Source organism: Crinia signifera, chromosome 4, assembly GCF_055691185.1.
Source record: "Crinia signifera chromosome 4, ASM5569118v1, whole genome shotgun sequence".
In the NCBI taxonomy this organism is placed as follows: Eukaryota; Metazoa; Chordata; class Amphibia; order Anura; family Myobatrachidae; genus Crinia; species Crinia signifera.
Genome location: NC_139220.1, coordinates 31,450,515 through 31,470,891, shown reverse-complemented (window position 1 = coordinate 31,470,891; position 20,377 = coordinate 31,450,515). Strand labels below are relative to the sequence as shown.

The following is a 20,377-nucleotide window of genomic DNA, read 5'->3' as shown; positions in this document are numbered from 1 at the left end:
TCAATTTGATTGGAGATGAGAGGTTGCTCAGTGCAACCAATCAGATTCTACTTCTTACTTATATACTTACCTATTTAGCACCTTCTGGGGGTTTCGTATGTCTCCTTGAACATAAGTGATATTGGTGGGCACATATATTTCTTTGCCCGTTAAGGGCTATTTAATCAAAATAGATTCTGATTGGTTGCTATGGGCAACATCCTATCTTATCTTCGTAAATTTATCCTGTTGTTTCATGGCGACTGGAAAGCCAGAGCGTCCATGCTGAGTTATAATGCTATGTGCATGTTCCTATTACGGATATGATGGGGGGGTGTATTTTGGTTCATGCTCTAAGGGCTCAAATCAGACCTGAGTGCTGGGATGTGAGTATTCGGATAAATGCCACCCCGCCAAACGCACTCCAGCCGCCCCTGTGCACGGCTGCGAACCCGTACACGGCCGTGCACACAGGGGGGAAATCATTCACCATCAAATGATTTTTCCCCTGCTCGCAGCGCTAAGTCTAGACTCACTTGGCTCTTGGCTCTGATGATGTCAGCGGCCCTCCCTCCCAACGGCCGTGGAATGCCTGCATTTCCCGGGGCACTCACGGAAAATGCTGCGTTTTAACCCCCAAATGCTCGCATGGTGTCAATCACTAGTGAGCGAAGACTAGCTGCATTCTGTTGGACGGATCGCGCATGCGCCCTGCGTACCATGCGCATACACGGTCATTCGATAATAATCAAAAATATGCAACCCAGCAAACGGTCCTGAATCAGGCCTTAAGACCTAATGGGGCCCTAGGCAACAAGATACTGGTTTGGGGTATTAGGAGTGTCAGACAGTCCAACATCAGCATCAGTTATTAATTATGCAAGATGCACCAAATATTTTTTTCCAGTAGAGTTTCCAAAAATAATAGCAGTTAACCTACAGTATCTTCCCATTTCCCAAATTCCTTGGATTTTTATATTTTTGGTACTTGTGTAGTTTCACGGCGCCACTTATGTAGTCAGCATAGTGTCCCTGTCAGCATCGTGTTCCCGCAGCTAGCGTACTCCCAACCTGTTCATACACCCACTATCCAGGTCGGCGTGGACATTATTTTATAAAGTGATTCGAGCACAGCGAGACCGAAGCGTGGCAAGCGGACGTGGAAAACGAGCCCGAAGCGTGTCGGGCGCAGCGAGCCTCGCGAAGAGATGTGGATTACTTTACGTGTATTCCGCGTACCCTCACAGGGCTTGCTTTATAAAGTCAACTCCATGCTGACGTGGATAGTGGGGGTATGAACAGGTCTGGAGGACACGTACCGTGTCCCCTCGGAGGGCTCGCTGCACTCGCCACGCTTCGGGCTGATGTTAATAGTGGGGGTTTTAAATGGAGGCATCTCCTAGTATGTACCATGGAGCACTGGCAAATGCATCCTTTATTATGCATGAGTCGCACTTGCACCCACCCTTTGTGCACGAAAAGCAAGCGCGACCGAACCCCTAACCCTGACCATCTCCCTGAAGCGGACACGGGCATTGCCGTACCCTGCTGCACGAATTACCGAGACGCACTTGTGTATGAGATGCTCGTCCATCCCAGGCAGATGGAGCGCCTCTCCGCCGGGAATCTGGTGGTTACCGGCACTGTATGAGAGGCGCTCCCTAGGCTTGCCAGGGACAGAGCTGCAGCTCATAGGGACAGTATGGTGACTACGCTACCTGACACGGACACTATGCTGACAGCGTAGCGTAAGGTGGCCTATGCTGACAGCGTAATGTAAGGTGGCGCTGTGAAACTAAACAAGTACCATATTTTTTTCAGACATGGTATGTAGACCCCCAAGTTTTGATTCTAATTCATCATGTTTTCGTTTTGTCAAAACTAACATCCTGATAAAAAAAATTATAAAAAGATAAAATCAATAAAAACAGCTAAAATTTAATTTTTGCCATACAAAACCTGACATTTGGATGTAAAATTTAATTTACAAACCACTGGAATACAAAATGAGATTTAGTTTGGGTTGCAATACCGGACCAAATTTTGGTTTATTTCAGATCCACAAAAATCGGGTTGATTTGGATTTTTGGAAAACCGTACAACATTTCTCATTTATTTTATTAGCTACCAACAAAAAGTGTACGGTTCTTTCTTCGCTTTTAACTTACCTTTCTAAAACAGCAAATAGCTGAATTGACCACATAGGCTTTCACTGTATCCTAAAATTGGCATTTTAAGTGGGATATTCAATCTTGGCCGTGTTTTTTACCAGGTAAAAAAAAAAACAGCATTTTTTAGCAAAAAATTTTAGTCCATTTTTGCTCATTTCACCTTTGTTATTTGGTGATGGGCGAAAATGGCAGAAAAAAAAACATGAAAACGGCTGCGATTTCGCCAGATTAATGTGGTTTTCACCCATGCTAGATTATTCAAGCAGGTGAAAAATCGGCACGGGGGTTGAATGGGGCTAATCGAATTCACCCAAAAAACTAGATTTTTGTATATTGTCAGTCAGGAGCCTGGAGCCACAAGTCAGATCACTCTGTGAGTACAAAAAGTTGCTTATACAGCATGAAAGCAGCATGGGTCATATTTGAATTCAGTGGAAAATGCAGGTTTCCCCCCAAAAATGGTTGCAAACCAGAAAAAAACTCCAAAATACACCATCGTCACCCCTTCTCACCCCCAAAGATAGCAAGTGCACCATTACACCCCCCCCCCAACAGACAGTTTAGCCACCCTTAGCCCCAAAGACACCATTAGCACCACACCCACGGACACCATCTCCCCCCTCTCACCCCCACACACAGCAAAGGCACCATCTCCCCCCTCTCACCCCCACACACAGCAAAGGCACCATTACCAACACACCCAGACAGCATACACCATCAGTCCCCTCTCACCCTCACACATAGGAAATGCCCCATTACGACCACAGACAGCAGATCATCACCCCCTCTCACACAGCAAAGGCACCATTTCAACCACAGCCAGCATCACCACCGCCACACCTAGCAAAGGCACCATTACCTCCACACCCATAGACAGCATAGACACCATCACCCCCACACGCAGCAAAGGCACCATCATCCCCACACGCAGCAAAGGCACCATTACCACCAGACCCACAGACAGCAGACACCAACACTCCCCTCTAACCCCCATATACAGCAAAGGCACCATTACCACCACACCCGCATACAGCAGACACCATCACTCCCCTCTCAACCCCACACACAGCAAAGGCACCACTACCACCACACCCACAGACAGCACAGACAACATAACCCCCCTCTCACCCCCACACACAGCAAAGGCACCATTACCCCCCTCCCCCCTGCCAGTCTGCCCCTTCACGTTGCTGCTGCACAGGAGTGCCATGCACAAAAGTCTACTACCATCATGAGTGCTCACCCGATCCAAGCAGAAGTTATTACATCCCCTGGCACACACCTGCAACGTTTCTCTCCCTGCCTCATCCAACCGATTAGCCAATAGGGATGGGTCGTTCGCGAACGAAGCAGATCTTTTTTTGACGGATCCCATACTAGAGTGAGTGAGCCGCCGATCCCAAAAAGGTGAACCGTCGTTCTTTTACTTTCAGTTTCGTTTTTAATTACAATGCATTTGCCTGAGCTCAGCACTGCCGCCTGTGGCAGCTGAGATGTACTAACTCTGGAGACTGAGTTCAGTGCTGCGACTGCAAATAAAATAAAGAATAACAAGTCTGCTGCTGCTAGGGATGGCCATCCGTGCAGACGCCAATCGATGGCAATTCTGCACCCACCCATCGATCAGTGTTTTACTCGGTCATGTATGTTCTTATTTGTTCAGCCTACTGTTTTAATGAAAAAAAGTTTTTAAAAAATGGCAATGAATGATTGTAAAACAAATTATTCTTCTTTTTTACCAAATTAGCCCTTTTATCAAAGTGAGCCAAGGACCCGTCTAAAAGACCTGGATCTTTTCATGGAGTGGTCCACTGGATCCCGGCTTGTCTTAGTGACCCATTTTGCCCATCTCTACTAGCCAAGGCTCAGACAAGTGAGAGAAGCCATGCTCTTCAGCTCCCCTTACAGGCCGCTCACTGCAGAGCAGCTTCTCAGCAACAGTAAAAGGACACAGCTGCCGTAGCTCTGCTGGGTTTTGACTGTGGGAGGGCGGACACCCTGCTCTCACTTGCACTGATTGCTTGGCCGGCTGGGTGGGTTTGCAGATACCCAGAAACCCCCCTGCGAGCGAGCCTGGAACTGAGTCAGTTATGAGAGGGAAATCTTTCAAGCAAGGGTTCAAATACATTTGTTAAACATAATACACAGAAGTTCTCAGGGATCACATAATTTGAACTTATTTGAACCCCACTTTCAAACAAGATTGTAAGGATTGGAGAGATAGTCTCTGGGTACCAGTATAGAGGAGATAGAGCACCTTTAATGATTTCTCCATTAAAGGTGGAGCCTAAATCCCAGCCGACATTTCCACCAGGCAAAAATATTGTCCATTTCAGACAAGATTAGGCCAAATTGACATTTGACCTATTAAATCTTGGGTCCATTTTTCTGAATTTTGGAATAGTCAATTGGAAAGTCTGTGAATCTGAGACTGATAGTTGAAAACTTGATTTTAAACAAACTCGATCTGCACAAGCGAGTTCCGACTGGGATTGAATATTGATGGGCGGTATTTCCACTGGTTGGAAATATTGGCCAAGATTGAATATACACCATAGCCTGGCTTGCAAAAATGTATACAGGGCTTTGCCTGGATGGAGTGGCTCATTGTATTATCAGAACAATGGTGTCTTTAAGCCCTACAACTTCCTGTGCTAGAGGAGCAGTGAATACAAAGGTAAGGGTGGTGGTGGGGATTTAAATTCACTTCCTCTATATCTGAACCCCCTTCTGTTATAATAGTCCTTCTGGAACCTGGGTGTTCGGGTAACAAAATGCAGAATCTAGAGAGGGACTGTACCCCTGTGGCCCTGGATGGTGAGAGCCCACAGCATCCCCTACTCAAATCACTGACTCTGTTGGTTTCCCCAGTGTCCGTCAAGTACCTGCAGTGCTAGGTTTCACCTTTAACAGTCACATTTGAAGCCAACTTAAGTCTGCCCCAACTCCGGTGCTACCAGGTCTTAAACAGGGACAAGGCACCAGCAGGACTCAGGAAAATAAAAGGCATGCTAACTAAGGCTAAAGGACCAAAGGAACTAAAGAACAGAAACAAAATATGTGGTACCACCACACAATGGAAGGTAAAGACAGATGCAGGGGCAACCTACAGCAGTGACTCTACCAGTGACTCTACCAGTAGCGTCTGTGATTGTGAGGCCAGTGGCCAAGTCCGAACTACTGGGAGCAGAAGAGAAATGCCGATCCTGTTGCCTGGCGACTGACGGGAGCCGATGCGTCTTATTCCTTACACCTTCATTGCATAGAACTACGCGCCAGTAGGTTAAATCATTAATTTGTACATCCCAATTTGCAACATTTTAAAATAAATGTTATCTTCCTAGCTTGTAGTTCCCTGTTATTGTGATTTGTGTAGAGTTGCTTTTATTGTTTTTTTATTTTTATTACTATTGTATAAAACACATGATCTGCTTTGGTGATACAATTGTACAGTATGCACTGTATAGACTGACAGCAACATAAGTAGACAACTGTGACCTGATTATATAAAGAAATTGATGAAACTCATACAGAATCAATCACTGATGGACAACACTTCAGAGGCTGAATGAGTGGCCCTCTACCATTCATTAGGGAAACAAATTACCATTAACCTCAGCAATAATTTAAACAATAATTTAAACAGTTGTTTCCAGCCTCGACCCTCAGGTTTTTCCAACATACAATGCTATGTAATTTCTGTCTGCATAAGCAGGTGGGATAATTACTGACCCAGCAATATTGATTATCTCATGATTAACGAAGTCTACAAAACATGACCTGATGGTGGTTCTTGAGGTCTGGCGTTGAGAACCATTGAGTTAAAACTGTACATTGTAACATATCAGCAGTTATTTTGATGTAAGACAAATAAGAGTAAAAAACCAATAACAGATAAATGATCCAATAAATCAAGTAGGAGTAAGGGCCAAAGGTGTTACCCATCACTAGAAGAGAAAAAACAATGATGACGTAGAGTAATATATTTTCTCTCCTTCATCTATTACTTCCCTTAACCCACTTCTGTCATCTCTCTTTTTTGTTGGTCACATGGATTATCCAAATGTGTGTGTGTGTGTGTGTATATATATATATATATATATATATATATATATATATGTTTATGTGTTTACTCCCTGTAACATTGCATATGCAATTCACATACTGTACATCTACACTAATCTGCTGCTTATGCTTGTGTGCTAGTCTACAGTATATATTTATTTATTAATTAACAGTTTCTTATATAGCGCACACATATTCTGCACCTCGGTACAGAGAATATTTGAACATTCCCATCAGTCCCTGCCCCAGTGGAGCTAACAATCTATATTCCCTACCACATGTACATGCACACACAGACATTCTAGGGTTAATTTTGTTGGGAGCCAATTAACCTACCAGTATATTTTTGGATTGTGGGAGGAAACCCACGCAAGTACGGGGAGAATATACAAACTCTGCACAGTTAGGGCCACGGTGGGAATCGAACCCATGACCACAATGCTAACCATTACACCATCCGTACTTCCCTATATATGGCGGAAATGCAGAGTATTTTTGTTTGCAATTTTTTAAGCTTCAATTGCATCTATTTTGCAAACAATTCTAAATCAACACTATAGTGGGCCAGAAACACTGCTTACTTTTTGCCGGGAGGTTTTGTGAGTCATGACTCCCTCTTCCATCCCCGTTACCTTCATCCATCGACCTAACTACTGTTGACCTGACGACAGCATACCAATGCAAACGGCAGGTGTTGAACTTCTAAGACGCCACCTTCACACTTTCACCTGAGGTTCTGGAAAGTCGGTATTGGTGTGTGCGTGCTGGTGCGAGCAGAAAGCTGACATTTTGCCTGGGGTGCCGAAATACCTTGCACCAGCTCTGTGTAAACGAACAAGAGCAGAGCAGGTTTAAATAGTTTTTTATATATACATTTATCCTGTTTTGTAATTGCGTGAATGGGACTAGTGTAGGGATTTCTGATCCTTATTTGAACGCTCTGCTACAGTTACGGTCTCTTTAACCAATACAAGTTTAAAAGAATGCAGTTCAAAAGCAGGGGATGTTTGGGCCCTTATTCTGGTCAGATGTCGAGCGACTACGTATGAGCATAAGCATTATTGTGCATGTGCAGCGGCTTGGGGTGGGTGGGCACGGCGAACTGCGAGGGGAGGCGGGCTGCACCTATGGGAATTCCTAGCGTTTCATGGGCGTTCCCATGTAAACGGGCCAGAGATGTGGGTGCAGGGGGCGGCCAGCTGACGTCAGAGAGGTGTCTTACACCTGCATGTGCCTACAAAATCATTGATGGTTGGCGAACAACCAATGATTTTGTCCCTGCACACAAGCTGCGAAACATACATTTACATGAGTGCGGGGAAACTCGGTGTGTGTGTGTGGGGGGGCGCGTTCCTGCAGGCGGCATTTAAACAACATGCAAAGCTGCGAAGTGTGGACCAGAATAAGGTCCTGGGTGTAAATGCAGTGTGCATGCACCCTAATAGGTTGTCACCAATAACTGACTTAGCGCCGAAATCAGCTTGGCTCGGTAAGCAGTGAAAAACGCCAAATGCCTCCCCCCCCCATGCAAGGGGATGTACGCAAACACATCGCATGCAGCCGAAGAGAAATCGTTTGATGGTCGCCAACTGAACTGACTTTTATTTCCTTCAGTGTCCCACATGAGTTTCCAGCGTTTTAATGGGGACGCCAATAAAATGCTGGGTGTTCCCACAATGCTGCCCCCTGCACGTCCCACTCCCTCCCCTACCCGTACAAACGCCTCGGCAACTGTGATAGTCCCCAAAGACATTTGTGCAGCAGAGCAACACCATTGGTCCCTAGTGCGAACACGGAACTAAGGGCCTTATTCTAGTTCACTCTTTCTGACAAAATTCTTCTTAGATGGACAAAACCATGCGCACTGCAGGGGGGCAGATGTAAAATGTGCAGAGAGAATTAGATTTGGGTGAGTTATTTTGTTTCTGTGCAGGGTAAATACTGGCTGCTTTATTTTTACACTGTAATATAGATCTCACTTTGAAGTAAAATCCCACCCAAATCTAATTCTCTCAGCATGGGTTATATCTGCCCCACCTGCAGTGCACATGGTTTTGTCCATCTAAGGGGCGATTTTTGCTAGTATCGCATGCAATATGGTCGCTAAGCGACCATATTGCCCGCGATGGGAGTGTGCACCGGTGATATATCGCCGGGTGCGTGCTCCCGTTTTTTCCCCCGTAGTGATCGCTGGTCGCAGGAACATGCTCCTACGACCAGCTGATTTCCACTGCCAGGCTCCCCCGGCAGTTCCTTTTTCATCAGCGGCCATCTCTGGTCGCTGATGCAAACGGGATACTGAGCTTAAGTACACAGCTTAAAAAGGATTTTGTCAGAAAGAGTGAACTAGAATAAGGCCCTAAATAACTGAACATTTCCTGCCTGCTACCATAAGGTTCTGCACTTCTATATAGAATGCAAATGTTCTATTAGAAATTCTCCTCCGTTAGAAGGGTATTTTACATATTTTTTATTTCCTTTTCCTTTCTGTATTGTCTTGTTTTAGGTTTGCAGCCCTACATTATGCCGAGAAACTTTCTCATTCAAAGCACCTAAGAAATATTCTTGTAATTAATTAAAAAATGAAACCAGCCAAATACTTCCTATTAGCATTGCTAATTTTGTTGAGAAGTCAATTAGACTGTTACATTTTTCACAAAAGGTTGCCTGCATAGCTCAAAATACTTTTTTTGTGTATCATTTACTCTAATGTAGCAGAAGATTATATTAAAGATCGGAAACTTGGAAAGGAACCCAAATATGAACTGTTTGAGGGAAAAAAGCAACTTTCAATTAAATTACGGAGAAAGCGAGGAAATGCGGCGCTTACATGCTGCCATATGTTGAGCCAAATTTAGATTCGCTCGCTAAGCGGCAATCGTTCGCTGCTTAACACTGCCCGCCACCCGGGTGAACGCCCCCCTCCCTCTGTACCATGCGAGGGGATGTACGCAAACACATGCCCTTGCATTCGGCCGAAGGGGAGAGAAATCATTCGATGGTGATCGACCATCAAATGACTTCTCTCTTGCTCATCCGCATGCGAGCGGATGGGTACACGTAACATATCTGCTCGCATTCTAGGGAACTGAAGCGGACGCCGCCCCAACTGCTATTTCAAACTGACTACTGGCAGTTGGTGTTTCTCCCCTATTTGAATTTTGAACTGTGCTGCATACCCGCCTCTGGAGATGCCACTGGATATTGGAAACGTCTCCACCGGTCTAAACGTCTCCACTTTTTTCTCTGCTTGATACATCTAACCCGAATTAGGAACATTCTCAAAACTACAGCTGGACTTTTTTATTATTATTGATTTGGTACTCTTTACCTAGTACGGCGCCCACGATGTCCATCGCGGTCATCGGGGGTAAAAAATCGCGGGCATCGCGGCCATCGCATGCACTAAAAAACGGGTGCGATGCGATGCCCGCGATTTCCCATAGGGATCAATGTTAAAAGTGTGATTGGACGCGATTTTACTGTTCAATGCCCGAGATTTTTCCATAGGAAACTATGTTAAATGGGCCACAGAGCCCTAATAGTCCCCCTGAAGTCTGAAATGGCCCCCACAATTGTTAACGCCACCCCACGATCAACGTGAACCCGAAGCGTGGCGAGCGCAGCGAGCCCGCGAGGGGCGGCGGTACGCGTCCTCCGACCTTTTCATACCCCCACTATCCACGTCGGCGTGGAGTTGAGAATAGAATAGTGTAGCGAGTGCAGCGAGCCACCGAGCCCGAAGCGTGGCGAGCGCAGCGAGCCCCGCGAGGGGACGCGGATACCTGTGAAGCCCGCGAAGGGACGCGTTTACATGTGAAGGTATCCGCGTCCCCTCGCGGGGCTCGCTGCGCTCGCCACGCTTCGGGCTCGGTGGCTCGCCACACTATTCTATTCTCGACTCCACGCCGACGTGGATAGTGGGGGCATGAAAAGGTCGGAGAACGCATACCGCCGCCGCTCGCCACGCTTCGGGTTCACGTTGATCGTGGGGTGGCGTTAACAATTGTGGGGGCCATTTCAGACTTCAGGGGGGGTATTTGGGCTCTGTGGCCCATTTAACATTGTTTTCTATGGAAAAATCGCGGGCATTGAGGCATTGAACAGTAAAATCGCGTCCAATCACACTTTTAACATTGTTCCCTATGGGAAATCGCGGGCATCGCATCGCACCCGTTTTTTAGTGCATTTGATGGCCGCGATGCCCGCCGTGCTAGGTAAAGAGTACCATTGATTTTTATATGGCTCAATCAAATCTCTCAAAAAAGCTCAGTGACATTACCCTGCAATACTTGCCTTGTGAAAGTCCAGTGACTTGAGAAAGTCTGATGTCCAGTCAGAAGACAATAGATACAGACCATTGACTACTGCACTTTGGCTTCAACTGGCCTTCATACTGCTGCTTACTTCCAGGACCCCTGAAATGCTCATGCATTCCACACATTCTGGTTGCATGAGAAGAGTGGGGTAACAACAGAGTAAGAGAAGTGTAAGAAAGCCTGTATCCTTCCACCTACAAGGGTAAGAAAGCCTGTCTCCTTCCACCGCCAAGGGTAAGAAAGCCTGTCTCCTTCGACCGCCAAGGGTAAAAAAACCTTTATCCTTTCACCTCCAAGGGTAAGAAAGCCTGTATCCTTCCTCCTCCAAGGGTAAGAAAGCCTGTATCCTTCCACCTCCAAGGATAAGAAAGCCTGTCTCCTTCCACCTCAAAGAGTAAAAAACCCTGTATCCTTTCACCTCCAAGGGTAAGAAAGCCTATCTCCTTCCACCTCCAAGGGTAAGAAAGTCTGTATCCTTCCACCTCCAAGGGTAAGAAAGTCTGTATCCTTCCACCTCCAAGGGTAAGAAAGCCTGACTCCTTCCACCTCCAAGTGTAAGAAAGCCTGTCTCCTTCCACCTCAAAGAGTAAAAAAACCTGTATCCTTCCACCTCCAAGGGTAAGAAAGTCTGTAGCCTTCCTCCTCCAAGGGTAAGAAAGCCTGTCTCCGACCACCTCCAAGGGTAAGAAAGTCTGTCTCCTTCCACCTCGAAGGGTAAGAAAGCCTGTCTCCTTCCACCTCCAAGGGTAAGAAAGCCTGTATCCTTCCACCTCCAAGGGTAAGAAAGCCTGTCTCCTTCCACCTCCAAGGGTAAGAAAGTCGGTATCCTTCCACCTCCAAGGGTAAGGAAGCCTGTTCCTTCCACCTCCATTCTATCTCCAGCAGAGCTACAATTACCATTGTCATGTTTGAGTCTTTATATTATTGTGTTTTTAATTAGATAACATTCACTTTCTAACCTTTACCTAATACCACTGTATTTATTACAGTATATAATTATTTTACTTTACATTGTCATATTTATTTTTATGGCCAGAACTTTTTTCTATGACTGAAGCTGCCGGTATTATACACATCTAAAGTTACTAGCTGATATACATATTTTCAGATATTTATATATACAGGTTCAGTATCCCCTATCCAAAATGCTCGGGACCACAAGCATTCCGGATAGGGGAATTTTTCGGTTTTTGGAATATTTTTTTTTGGCATACTTACCTGTCCCCTGATGGTGTCCGGTGGTCCCTCGGTGTCCACGCAGTCCCCGGGTGTCCACAGCAGGCCTCCGGCATCTTCTCTGGGTCTCCAGCGGTCCCAGGAATGCATTGCGCGGGTGTGCGCGCGCACCGGTGACATCACCGGCGCGCGCGAACACCCGCGCAATGCATTCCTGGGACCGCTGGAGACCCTGGAGAAGATGCCGGAGGCCTGCTGTGGATGCCCTGGGACTTGGTAAGTATGAAAAGAGGGTTAGGGGGGGGAAATAAATAAATAAAAATTATTCGAATGATTCCAAAAACCACGGTTTTTGGAATAATTCGGATAATGGATGTCCGGATACAGGATACTCAACCTGTATATATTTTAACTAATATTAATTAAACACTTTTTTGCAGCATGAAACCGATCACAGTACCAGAAACACCAGGCTGCGAATTTAACAGCACAGTAATTGGTTTGACACATGTAAAAAAGTCACAGGTGAACCACAACAGAACTTGGCATGAGGTAAAGTACGGCTGTTGCGTCAGTACACAATTTACAAAGATTCAGACTCAGTCGCACACCGAGGTACAATGTTGCAATGGTGCATGCTAGCGACACAGTTTGTCTTTTCCAGCTTGTTTTACCGTAATTGTGCGAATAAGCCACACATTTCCTCAGTGATGCCAAGCTACATACTGTAGGACCTGATGCGCTGAGAGAGGCTATTTGGCATGACTGAAGCCACTGTATAGCTTTGCATTGCGATAATTGATACATCGCACGGATTTATTAATTATCACATGCAAGTACAGAGCTTGCAATAAAGCTCTTTCCCTGCAGTGGCTCTCCTAAAGGTGCCCATACACAGTACAATTGTTGGGTGCGATGAGATGCGAGCTCCCGCACACATCTCATCAAGTATGTGCTGCACATACTTTTTGTACTAGATCTCATCTCATTGCAAAACCGATGCGATATTGTACAGTATATAATAATTGTACCGTGTATGGGCACTTTAAGCCACACTCCAACACCACAGATTATACTCACCTACAGTGGGAATCAGTGATCAAAGCTCCTGGAGGGCTGCCGGTCATAATGGCTTCCTGCTTCTGTGACCTCCGGTGATGTAAATTGTGCTGCCACTTTGCAGTGTCACTTTACTGCACCAAGAGTCACATGAGCAGAGCATAGCCTCAATGACCAGCAGTCTTCACCAGAGTACCAATCAGCCGACCCTGTGTAGGTGAGTATAATTTTTTTTTTTTTAACACTATGATCAACTGATCACACTAACCCGTCCCTGCTCTGTTTTCTCTGCCTAAGCTATGCAGAAGCCAGGATTCTTAGTGAGCCTTGTGTATTAGCCAGCTGAAGCTGGCATTATTATCACCCGGACAGGTGAAGCCTGGGGAAAGGGACCCCTTCGGGGCTGCCACTAGGAATTTAGGGGCCCGGGACGGTTTTTCCAGCAGTGGCTGGTAAACCAATCAGAGCTCCTGTACCGACAGCCGCTCTGATTTGCTAATGGTACACAAGCTCTGATTGGCTCAAAAGCCGATGCAGCATGTTAATTGGCCACCGGCATCCTGCATTGTAGAAGCCTGTGCTTCGTTCAGTGCACTGAGCGCAGCGCAGGCAGCACAGAAGAGGCAGTCGGGAAAAAAAGGGGGGGGGGTTGCGATGGGCAAAATGGGAGGACATGTGCCACGCTCCGGGCTGGATAGTGGGGGTGTTTCAGGAACACATTCACACCTGTCATGTCTGGCAGGATAAAATGGTCAATGGTTCCCACACAATGTAATAAGCCATGATTCCCATAATATGTAATACCGCAAACTTCCATGTCTAAAAAAAATCCTTACTAAAACCCGCACATGTCTTAAAAATTGCCTATTACATTTGCGATTTTTGTACGAAAATCATAAATGTGACCTGTGCGATATAGTGTGATTTTTTTTTACATATCCTATTACATTTCACCCTATATTTCCTATATAAGGCAAACATTATGATGAATACCAATTTTTGACAAATTTACTTGGCACTCAAAGGGTTAACTCACTATAGCGTAGAACATGGTTCACGCACAGCAGTGTTTACAGTATTATCATATATGCAAGTGATGGAACCATCATTCCGGTTTCCCCTTGACAGATTATAAAAAAAAAAAAAAACTTGTACGAGAATAAACTGAATTTTCCTCTATTCCCGGCACATCTCCTCTCCTGTATTTTGGGACACCAGATGTTCTCGTTCTTTCATCTTCCCCTGTCATGTCCTTGTTTAGAATGCTGCTCAGTAGGTTTGATGCACAAAGTGTTTTCTATCATTTGAGCGGAGCTGCTGTCCTGCTATTTTCATGTGTTTTCTAAGAGAGAAATTCTCCTGTGTGCTTGAGACACATTCGTTCAGCCTGCTGTATATTATCAGTGCTCTGGCATACTCCTCCCCTGTCATACAAGTGAAAAGATTAGCTTCTTTTAGACTGACAGATCTTTAAATGCTAGAAAGAAACACGCTTCTAAAGTCCTTTGTCTGAGTCCTTCTGGGGATAAGGCCTTGGCTATATTTTCGGAATGAACTTCAGGAAAGTTAGGCCAATTTCAAACCTTATTTTCTGCATTTGAAGAATTTGTGGAACAACAGAACATAAAACCGTTTCTTTTATTTCATAAAGGGATCATTAGTTAACAAATAAAAGTGGCACTTAAACATACTTGCCTACCCTTCTGAAACTTCCAGGAGACTCCAGGAAATCAGGTGGCCCTCCCTGTCTTCTGGAAAGGATGGCATGTCTCCCACCTGCCACAGATCCTACCCGCCACCGATCAAATACCAGCAATCACAGCTCTTCTGGGACAGGGCTTAAATGACTCAAATGGTGTCATTTGAGCCCCGCCCCCTCCTTATAGACCTGCAAATCAGGGCATGTGGCTGTAATGGGGGTGAGGCTTATTACATCACACTCCGCCCCCGCCCCTCAGCGTCTTTTGTCCGGGCTTCTCCTGGTGAGGAGTACAAGTAGGTAAGTATGCACTTATATTAAATTTAAACAGCTTCTATTTACAAATGTTGTTTGTTCCAAGTCCAATATATGGTACCGTAACTTAATGTAGCAGTGGCGCACACAAGGGGGGGGGGGGGGGGGGTTCTCAGTACCTAAAAGCCCCACTGACTGACCCGGGCAGAGCCAATGCTGTGATTTGTGGGTGTTATTTTGGGCTCCACTAAATAATAGTAATATTATACTATTACCCCCCCCCCCCCCCCCCAACACACATACAAACTACCTTTGCCCCTTTGTCCAGTAGATTTTATTATGCACAGGAACTCATTGATGAGCATCTAAAAGGCTTCACTGAGAATCTGCTGTTCAGCACAACCCTAACAAGTTCTTTTTCCGTTTGTTTCCATATCATGCGGTCTAGGGAGACAAGTGTCATAGGTTACAGAAAAAGACTTGCAGAGATTTTTTTTTTCATTTGCATCTCATTAAAACCCATTTGAATATTAGTATACTATATTAATATTAAAATAAAGCTCAATCGATTAAATGTAATAAACTATACAATCAAGTTTGATGCATTTGACACAAGATCACGCAGTAAACTATGTTACTATGTCTCCGTTTCTGGTGTCAGTGATGCAAGTAGTTATGCAAATGAAGACAGTTATCAATTATCATTGTCATCCAAGTGGAAGGAATTATTTTCTTACTCCTCCTGCTGCCAGTTACAGCCACTCTTTGCATACAGTCTTGATGCAAATGATGTTAAAACAATGAGTGGAGCCGCTGGTGCTTAGCATATTACCATAAAGTTATGTGTTATCCATATGGAGTGTATGGGATGCACGAAAGTCACATGTGCATATGTTAAATGAGGCATAAGTTCTACAGCACATTCGTTGTCAGTTTTTAAGTTGTGTTTCTATATTAAATCTGGTACTTACAACCTACTTTATTAAGTAGTGGAGAAAGACGCACCTTATTGCATGCTTAATGGCCAGGAAAATACCAGATTTGTTTGCAAACTTTTAACAAATATGGATCTGTAGCCTTAAGCAGGTAGAGAACGAGAAATGTATCTTACTTCTCGGTTATAGATTACGTAAATATTCGTTTTTCCTACATCATTTATGTCTAAGATAATAAAATATACAGTACTGTATGTCTGTTGTTTTGAAAATGTAAGTAATGGTAGTTAAGGTTTTCCTTGTATTTTTGAAGCACGATGTACAAGTACAGACGTTTCTCACTGACCAGATACAAGGGCTGTAACAGAGTTGGGATCAAAGCATGTTTAAACTCCCGCAATGAGTGGGAGGCTCCCGTAAATTAGATGGCAATCCTGGCTTCTTGGAAGAGTGGGCAAGCCTCCCAGATCCTGTCCCAGCATCAGCATATTCCCCTACCCTCGTACCCACCTTGCAGCCACGAAAAAGCGAGAGGCTTGGGGGTGCTGATGATGTGATTCAGGGTAAATCGGGTCATCGTAGCCTTGCCTCCCATACTACAATTCCAGTAATTTCGGAGGAGGCAGCCAGAGAGTTGGCAACTTGGGATTTGTAATACAGGTGAGGTACTTGTGTATTTTCACGGCGCCCCCGATATGAAGTCGCACGACTTTTAATCGCATCGCATGCCATACACCGGGTGCACACCGATGCGATTTAAAATTGTATAAGCCCCCTATACAATGTTAAATTGTATAAGCACCCTAATGGGTGCTTACAATGTTAAATGCACTCCCACGCCACCCCCAGTATGAACGCGAAGCGTGGCGAGCCCGTGAGGGGCAGCAGTACGCATCCTCCGACCTTTTCATACCCCCACTATCCACGTTGGCATGGAGTTAATTTTATATAGTGTGGCGAGCGTAGAGAGCCAACGAGCACGAAGCGTGGCGAGCGCAGCGAGCCCCGCGAGGGGACGCGTATTACTTTACATGTATTCCGCGTCCCCTCGCCACGCTTCGGGCTCGGTGGCTCGCCACACTATATAAAATCAGATCCACGCCGACGTGGATAGTGGGGGTATGAAAAGGTCGGAGGACGCGTACCGCCGCCCCTCGCGGGCTTGCTGCGCTCGCCACGCTTCGGGTTCACGTTCATAGTGGGGGTGGTGTGGGGGTGCATTTAACATTGTAAGCCCCCATTAGGGTGCTTATACAATTTAAAATCGCATCACATTGTATGGCATTGTATGCCATATACAATGCTATACAATTTTTACATTGTATGACTTCGGGGGAAATCTCGTTGCATCGCATCGCATACCATCGCATGCCTTATGGTCTGCGACGCGATGGGCTGTGTAATAGAGAACAGAGAGTGGTTGTGAACAGTGCCGTATCAGATACAATACCAGTACTAAGTGGAGTGCCTCAGGGTTCGGTTTTGGGGCCCATTTTGTTTAACATTTTTATTAATGATATTGGGATGGGGTTACTCAGCAATGTATCCATCTTTGCGGACGATACAAAATTGAGCAGAGTTATTAAATCATCAGAAGATGTCACCACGCTTTAAAATGATCTTGACAATCTAGATGAGTGGGCAAAAAAGTGGAAGATTAGGTTCAATGTGGATAAATGTAAGGTTATGCACCTTGGGAGACATAACCAGTGTGCTAGTTATAACCTAAGCGGGGATGAATTGGGTAATTCAATACTCAAAAAGGATCTAGGAGTCCTAATAAACAGTAAACTGGGGTGTAGTGCCCAATGTAATGTAGCAGCAAAAAAGGCCAACAGAATTTTGGCATGCATTAAAAGGGGCATGGAATCTAGAGACTCAAGGGTAATTATGCCATTGTATAAAGCATTGGTGAGACCTCACCTTGAGTACGGAGTACAGTTCTGGGCCCCACACTATAGAGGGGACATCATAGAATTGGAAAAAATCCAAAGACGAGCAACAAAGCTTATTAGGGGAATGGAGAACTTAAGCTACGAGGAGAGATTAAGCAAATTGGGTCTATTTACATTAGAAAAGAGACGTCTAAGGGGGGACATGCTCAACATGTACAAGTATATCAGGGGCCAATATAAGGAACTGTCATACACCCTTTTTTCTACTAGAAAGGAATCTAGGACATGAGGGCATGAGTATAGATTAGAAGAAAAAAGATTTTGTTCAGCTAGAAAAAAAATTGTCTTTTAATTTTAATTGTTGGTTAGAGCAGTCAAACTCTCGAACTCTCTTCCTGGTGATGTTGTGTCGGCCTACACAATGCATGCGTTCAAAATAAGGTTGGACAAACACTTACTGGTTAAAAACATCCATGGGTACAAATAAGAATTATAATATGTCTCTAAAATATCAGTACATAATATACAGCATTGGATAATCTATTATAGCAACCTAGGTTGAACTAGATGGACGCAAGTCTTTTTTCAGCCTTACCTACTATGTAACTATATATAAGTAGGTCAAGCAGCCATTATCTGGATAACCGAAAACAACATATTTCAAATTCCGTAGGTTTTTATATTGGAGGTTTTCTTTTCGCTTTCCCCACACCATTTTTCATACTCAGCGAGTCCCCGATTTCCACCAGGTTTGTTTTTCGATTCATCCCCGGTCCCAAAAATGCATTGTGCGGGTCCACCGGTGGCATCATGATGTCACCGGTTCACCACGCAATGCATCCTTGGAACCACGGATACCTCTGAAGATTAACCCGATGGCTGCCGTGGAAGCCTTGGACGCCGGGGGGACCGCCGCGGAACCAGGTAAGTATGTATAAAAAAAAAAGATTCAAAAATCCAGAAAAAATCCCTTGGTCCTGAGAATTTCGGATAAGGGATACTCATCCTGTACAATATTGCAATACAGATGGAGCAGACTTAAAACTTGTCCACCATCTGTGGGCTACATGCAAAAGCAGCCAATATTTACCCTGCATGCATAAAAACAAATAACAGGGACTGGGCTGAGAGGATGCGGGACTGAGGGACGGGCGGTTATACATGGTGATATGTGGGTGGGGCGACTGGCGGCATTGGACTTAATGGGGGTGGGGCATTATAGAGCAGTCTAGTAGATAGACGGATAGATAGATACTGTAGATAGCGCTATTTCCATTTAATTTCTTTGAACGCGTTGGGATGCTGTAGAGACACGGACCGCGGAGAGCACGGGAACAGTTGCCTTAGCTTGCAGAAATGTAAATCCAGGCCGGCAAGCTATAACTCTTCTAAATCACAGCCACTAAAAGGGAACAGAGCTTTCAGCTCATCCTGCAAGAATTGCCGGGCCCACACATCTCACTAAGAAATTGTAAGCCGTGCCTAGTTGGGATTTTACATTATCCGGAACCATATTTTCTCACATTGTGTTTTTACAGCTCCTGCCATTGTAAGACAGAAACAGCAGTAAAAATAGGAGAGCACTATATATTTTATTGATCTATCACATTTTGAATGTCCCCACTAATACAGTGTAAGGCTGTAGCGAAAGCTTTTCTAAGCAGACATAAATCCCTGCTGCGAGATTTTTTTTCTTTTCTTTTTAAAACATTTTTTTAACTTATCTCAGTGACGAGTTCATTATCTTCAAAGTATATTAAAGGCTCAGTGGGCTGACATAAAAATGTTAGACCTGTCGTCAGCTCAAGAACTCTCAAGTCTGGTCTTAAACACCAGAACCGGAAAAGTCCTAAGTTATGTTCCAGCGCGAGGCCGGTGATTAGAAAGAAGTAAAACATTTCTGTGGGCACGAGGGCGCGTGTTTTGTCCATTTGTTCCTGCATTGATTTGCCAAGTTTGCTTAATATGGGCCCATAAAGCTGGCAGCAGCGGCAGGGTTAGATTTACTTGTGGATACACAATATTAGGCACACTCACCCGCAATACACCCTCTAGCTGCAGTTCTTGTATACAGAATATCACGTAGCCTTGCTTTTTTGCCTGCTCAATTAATTTCTACTTCATTTAAATCATGTTCCTAAGATATATTTATTCCCCATCTGGTTCATTTCTTCACTTCATTTAAATTCATTTCGGTTGACTTGTCTCTATTCCTGAATAAAAAAAAGAGTAAATAACAAACAAAAATTTAAAAAATACATACAGATTGCACAAAGGCAGTCATCTCTCAACTAGAAGTTCCAACATAGGGCATAATTCAGACCTGACCGCTAATGTGAGAATTTCAAGGTGGACCGTGAGGAGATTTCCGCCGCCCAGACAGAGGGCCTTATTTTGGTTCATTCTTTCTGACAAAATCCTTCTTAGATGGACAAAACCATGAGCACTGCAGGGGGGGCAGATGTAACATGTGTAGAGAGAATTAGATTTGGGTGAGTAATTTTGTTTCTGTGCAGGGAAAATACTGACTGCTTTATTTTTACACTGCAATATAGATCTCACTTTGAAGTAAAACCCCACCCAAATCTAATTCTCTCTGCACAAGTTACACCTGCCCCACCTGCAGTGCACATGGTTTTGCCCATCTAAGAAGGATTTTGTCAGAAAGAATGAACCAAAATAAGGCCCTGAAAGAGAAAACGCCCATTGGTATATTGCCAGAGAATTGCGAATGAATTGCTAATCGCTATAAATCCATATGCAATTCCAGTTTTTGCATTCTGTGTTAATGGGTGAGATGTACTAAGCCTTGAAAAGTGATAAA

At 44.7% G+C, this 20,377-nt stretch overlaps 1 long non-coding RNA gene across 2 annotated transcripts in view; it reads right to left on the bottom strand.

Moving 5' to 3' along the window:
- LOC146073917 (uncharacterized) overlaps positions 1-20,377 on the bottom strand; it is a 50,721-nt gene that overhangs the window by 24,119 nt on the left and 6,225 nt on the right. For both annotated transcript variants that reach the window (XR_014473336.1, XR_014473335.1), the window contains exons 2-3: positions 19,591-19,766; positions 15,034-15,167 (exon numbers count right to left, since the gene is read on the bottom strand). This is a non-coding gene — a long non-coding RNA (uncharacterized LOC146073917). The remainder of the gene's footprint in view (positions 1-15,033; positions 15,168-19,590; positions 19,767-20,377) is intronic.